Source organism: Canis lupus, chromosome 7 (genome assembly GCF_003254725.2).
Source record: "Canis lupus dingo isolate Sandy chromosome 7, ASM325472v2, whole genome shotgun sequence".
Taxonomy (NCBI): domain Eukaryota; kingdom Metazoa; phylum Chordata; class Mammalia; order Carnivora; family Canidae; genus Canis; species Canis lupus.
The window spans coordinates 77,915,020-77,921,019 of record NC_064249.1 but is presented as its reverse complement, the minus strand read 5'-3'; positions in this window follow the sequence as shown (position 1 = coordinate 77,921,019).

Below are 6,000 nucleotides of genomic sequence, written 5' to 3'. Positions count from 1 at the left end.
TGATGGCGACACAACTTTTTGAATATACGGGAAAACACTGAACTATGTATTTTAAATGGTAAATTTTATGACTATAAATACAAAGTTAAAGAGATAGACTGCATAGTTTAGAACCCCGATCATCCCTTTTCTCTTTTGGGGAGAGTAGGAGGAAATTAATGGTATTGGGTAACTATAATAAAAGACCAAATAGATGATCGATTTGATAAATAAGCTATTTTGGTTAGTGTTTGTATCCCTAAGGCTTACCCCTGAGATTACTCTAGTTTTTAAGAGTTTTTGAAAAGCATTCCTGAATCGTTAAATAGACTATACCAACTGTAATGAGATTCTTTTTTTTTAAAAGACTTTATTTATTTATTCATGAGAGACAGAGAGAGAGAGAGAGAGAGAGAGGCAGAGACACAGGCAGAGGAAGAAAAGAAGCAGGCTCCATGCAGGGAGCCCGACATGGGACTGGACCTGGGGTCTCCAGGATCACGCCCTGGGCTGAAGGCAGATGCTCAACCGCTGAGCCACCCGGGCTGCCCAGATTCTGTCTTCATGCAGTGCTCCCCTGGACAGGGCATCTGGGCAATCTTCAGTTCTCTTCATGGGGGGAGGAAGCAGGTGTGGAAAGTCTGGCCTCTGGGCCATTCCTATACAAACTCCAGCACAGACCCTGGCAGTTTTTGTTTCGCTGCATCTCTGGTAGCTGTTGGTTCTATCTTTCTCCTAAAAGCGAAGTGTAGATATTCTGGTTGTCTGAATCCAAGAGGTTTAAGAAACTGAGGCTTTATGCGACAGTGACCTCCAGGGAACAGCTTGTGTCCTCTTTAACCTCGTTCTTTATCGTCTATCGGACAGCCAGGAGCTTTATTCTCTCATTTATACAGTCAGGACAACGGAAATAAATGTATTTTTAATAAGCCTGGTGTGAGGAGGAGGGATTGAATTCAGCTCTCCTTATATGGCATCTGTTTGGCCGCGTGCACAGACTCCCTCCTGGGCTGGAGGGGCCCCAGGGGGTGTTTCCTGTGCTGTGGAGCCGCGTGAGCGTCTGCGCTGAGCTGCGCTCGGGTCCGGGGCCCTGGCACCGGTGAGAAGGCATCGCCCGCTGGGCTTCCCGGGCGAGCAGGGAAAGTGGCACAAGTCCTGTGGCTGTCGCTCCATGACCAGTAGTGACCCCAAAGTAGGAATGGGGTGGGGAGCACCTCTAGGACCCCAATTCATTTCTTTTTAAGATTTTTAAATTTATTTATTTCTGAAAGATACAGAGAGAGAGAGAGGCAGAGACACAGGCAGAGGGAGAGGCAGGCTCCATGCAGGGAGCCCCACGTGGGACTCGATCCCGGGACCCGAGGGCCACGCCCTGAGCCGCCCCCCACCCCCGCATCCGGACCCCCCAATTCATTTCTAATAGCATCATCTCCACACATCCATTCTTAACTTCCAAACTCCTCTGAGAATGTATCCAGGTCTGGGAGATTTGGTAGCATCAGTAGCAAATTTAGACTTTTCAGAAATAGTTGGGTCGTTTGAGAATGAAAGGTCTGACTGTGTCAAGTGCAGCTGCGATTTGGAACCGGAAAACGGGACGCCTGAGGTTCCTCAGCTGAGCCACACGGGCAGCCAGGGGACAGAGGGGTCCTTGGGTTCGAGCCTGGAGGAAAAGGCCTAGGTTAGGTACTTCTGCCCTACGCTCGCCCGGGCCTGGGCTCCCCTGAGCAGCAGCCTCGAGGCTCCCTGGCTGCCAGCTCCCTCCCTCCAGCCGAGCAGGAGCTGCGGGTCCCTTTCCCGCGCTGGTAAAGGAGCACGCGTGTCCCCAGAATGCGGCGCAGAGTCTGCTCCTTGCGGTCGCAGGGACCTCTACCAGACAGAGCCCGCGTGTACGACCATTTACTCCGTGCGGGAACGTTTGCTGAGCAGACCCTTGGTGTCAGGCGCTGGCCCGCGAGGGTACCGCGCAGCGTGGACGTGGGTGCGGAGCTGCACTAACCTCCCCGCGCGGTTTCCCGGCTCCGTCCCTGCGGCCGCGCCCCCCCCTCCCCTCCCCCTCTGTCACTTGCTTCCACTCAACTCGGGCTGGCCCAAGCAGCCTGTTCTCAGGTCATCTCCTCCCCGTTCCTGTAACACACGCAGATTTTTATCTTTACACCTGCCACAGGGAACTGAAAATAACTCCCAAAAGGGGGCGGGGGAACTCAGAGTCGACCACATGGTTTTTGGTATAGCTTTGAGCTTCTAGGACTTGACTTCTAATTTGCCTTCTAAAAAGGAATAATGGTGAATTTTGGCATAAGCACAGAGCACTGCCCATTAGATGTGACCCTGACAAGGCTGGGAGGCCTCACAGGCCTGCCTCCCTGGCTCACCATTTGCACACTAGTCATTGCACAGCCAATGGATGGCCTGTGCGGTGGCACAGGGGCTAAAGGCCTGGGAGAGGCTTCCAGGCCTGTGCCAGGTTGGACAGAAGGGACCTAGTCAGAGCTGCTCCTTTTGGGAGGTCGACGTGTGGGTCACCAGAAGCGGAGAGGAGTGTGAAGCAGAAACAGAGCCCACCAAGGCAGGCGGTCAGCTGGAGGAGTGGAAGCAAGCCGGCTGGGTTCCTGCAGGCTGAATTTTGCAGGTGGTGTGCAGTGGAGGGTGCTTCAGGTTGTCGCTGGGACTAAGGAGATTGTGCAGGTGGCTGGCGGTCCCCCTGAAGTCTGGTAGCACATCTCCACCACTGTCTTATGCCTCTCGATTTCTGTAGGGGATCTCATAAAAACTCATCACCAGAGATGTCAAAGAAAGATAAAATCAATACACTAGAAAGGGAAATCCTTAGGTTAAAAAAAAAAAAAAAACCAAGACCCTCCCCCCGCTTTTTTGAGAGAGAAACAAGAGAGTGAGCGACTTATGGGGGGCAGAGGCAGAGGGAGAAGGAGAGAATCTTAAGCAGGCTCCACACTCAGCGCAGAGCTTGACATGGGGCTTGATCCCATGACCCTGAGATTGTGATCTGAGCTTAAATCAAGAGTCAGGCACTTAACCAACTGAGATATCCAGGTGCCCCCAAAAAGAAGCATTTAAAAAAAGATTTTATTTATTTGAGACAGCAGAGTGCACAAGCCGTGGGGAGGGGCAGAGGGGGAGCGAGAAGCTGAATCCCCGCTGAGCAAGGAGCCCCAGGGTTGAGGGGGAGGAGGACTGGATCCCAACACCCTGGGATCATGATCCGAGCCAAAGGCAGATGCTTAATTGACTAAAGGTGGTGCCCCCCAAAGAATCATTTTAATCAGACTTGCAAAACTTCTGTGGTTCTCCACCTTTGTTTTTCTGGTATTCTTGGTATTTTATTTTAAAAATTTGGATGTGTATATACATTTGTTATACTCTATATCTTTTTTGTAATTATTATTTTTAATTTTCCCTAAAAACTTTATTCCTCCTATAAACTTTATTTAATGTGGCAAAAAACACACAATACAAATTTACCTTGTTAATATCTAAGTAGATAGTACATTCTTGTTAACTATATGCACATGGTTGTACAACAGATTTCTAGAACTTTTTCATCCAGTGGGAATGAAACTCTATCCCAAATGAATGACAAATCCTTGATTGCCCCTTTCCCCATCCATGGCAACCACCATTCTACTTTCTGTGTGTATGAGTTTGATTACTTTAGATACTTTCATATAAGTGGAACCACGCAGTATTTGTCTTTTTTGTGATTGACCTATTTCACTTAGCATAATGTACTCAGGGTTATCCATGTTGTAGCGTATGACAGGAGTCCCTTCTTTTTAAAGTTTGTATAAGAGGATCCCTGGGTGGCTCAGTGGTTTGGCACCTGCCTTTGGTCCAGGGCGCGATCCTGGAGTCCCGGGATCGAGTCCCACGTCGGGCTCCTGGCATGGAGCCTGCTTCTCTCTCCTCCTGTGTCTCTGCCTCTCTCTCTCTCTCTGTCTATCATAAATAAACAAATCTTTAAAAAAATAAAGTTTGTATAATATTCCATTGTATATGTAGTCCACATTTTCTTTATCCATTCCTCCATCCATGGACATTTAGGTTGCTTCCAAATTTTGTGAATTATTCACAAATTCACAATATTGTGAATAATGCTGCAGTGAACCTGGGTGTGCATATATCTCTTCGAGATCCTGTTTTTAATTTTTAAAGATCTATACCAGAAGTGAAATTGCAGAATCATATGGTGGTTCTATTTTTAATATTTTTAGGGACTTCCATATTGTTTTCCATAGTGGCTACACCATTTTAGAATTCCACCAAGAGTGCAAAAGGATTCTAATTTCTCTACATCCTCACCAAAACTTGTTATTTTCTGATGTGTGTGTGTGTGTGTGTGTGTGTGTGTGTGTGTTTGTGTGTGTGTGTTTACTGTGGCCATCCTAGTGGATGAGAGGTGGTATCTCATTGTGGTTTTGATACGTATTTCCCTGATTTTTAGAGACATTGAGTATCTTTTCATAAGCTTGTTAGCTCTTTGTATATCTTCTTTGGAGACATGTCTATGACAAGTCCTTTGGTCCTTTTTAAGTTATTTGTTTTTTGAATATTGATTTATATTAGTTCTTTATGCAATTCTGGATATTAACCTCTTATCTGATATAGTTTGCAAATATTTTTCTCCTATCCCATAGATTGACTTTTTACTCGTTTCTTTTGTTGCACAGTAGTTTTAAGTTTGCTATAAGTCACATTTGTCTATTTTTGCTTTTATTGCTTGTGACTTTTGTGTCATACCCAAGAAATTGTTTCCCAATTACAATGTCCTAAACATTTTCTGCAACATTTTTTTCTAGGAATTTTATAGTTCCAGGTCTTAGGTTTACTTCTTTAATCCATTTTGAGTTAATTTTTTTATATTGTACTAGGTAAGAGTCCATCCTTATTCTTTCGCATGTGGCTATAATTTTTCCCAACACCATTTGTTGAAAAGACTATTCTTTCCCCACTGTGTAGTGCTGGTGCCCTCATTGAAGATCATTTAGTCACAAATGTATGTGCTTATTTCTGGGCTCTCTGTTGGTCTATATGTCTGCCTTTATGACAGTACCATGCTCTTTTGATTATTGTAGCTTTGTAGTATGCTTTGAAATCATGAAGTGTCGGATCGTGACTTTGTTCTTTCTAAAAGATTGTTTTGGCTATTTGAGGTCCTCTGAGATTTGATACTAATTTTGGAATTCCCCCCATCCTCCCAACCTATTTGGATTTTGATAGGGATTGCATTGAATCTCAAGATTGGTTTGGATAGTATGGACACTTTGATAATATTAAATCTTTCAACCCATGAACACAAGATGCCTTTCCATTTACATATGCATCTTTTAAATTTCTTTTTTAAAAAATATTTTATTGATTTATTTATCCATGAGACACAGAGAGAGAGAGGCAGAGACACAGGCAGAGGGAGAAGCAGGCTCCCTGCGGGGAGCCGGATGTGGGACTCAATCCCAGAACTCTGGGATCACGCCTTGAGGCAAAGGCAGATACTCAACCACAGAGCCCCCCAGGCATCGCTGTTTCATAGTTTTCAGTGAAAAAAGTCTTTTTCCTCTTTGATTAAGTTTATTCATATTTTATTCTTTTTGATATTAATGTAAATGGAATTGATTTTCTTAATTTCCTTTTCAGATTGTCCATTGTTAGTGTATAGAAATGCAGCTGATATTTTGAGTGTTAGTTTTATAACTGCAACTTTGCTGAATCCATTTAGCAACTCTAACAGTTTTTGTGTGGAATCTTTGGGTTTCCTACATGTAAGAATATGCCATCTGCTAACAAATACTTTTACTTCCTTCTTTCCAATTTGGATATTTTTTTCCTCCCTCCCACCCTTCCATCCTCTCCCAATTGCTCTGGCTAAGACTTGAGGACAATGTTGAGTAAGTGTAAAGAATGGGCATCCTTGTCTTATTCCTTAGAGGACAATCTTTCAGTTTTCCCCCATTGAGTATGATGGTAGCTCTGGGCTTGTTACATATGACCTTTATTATGTTTAGG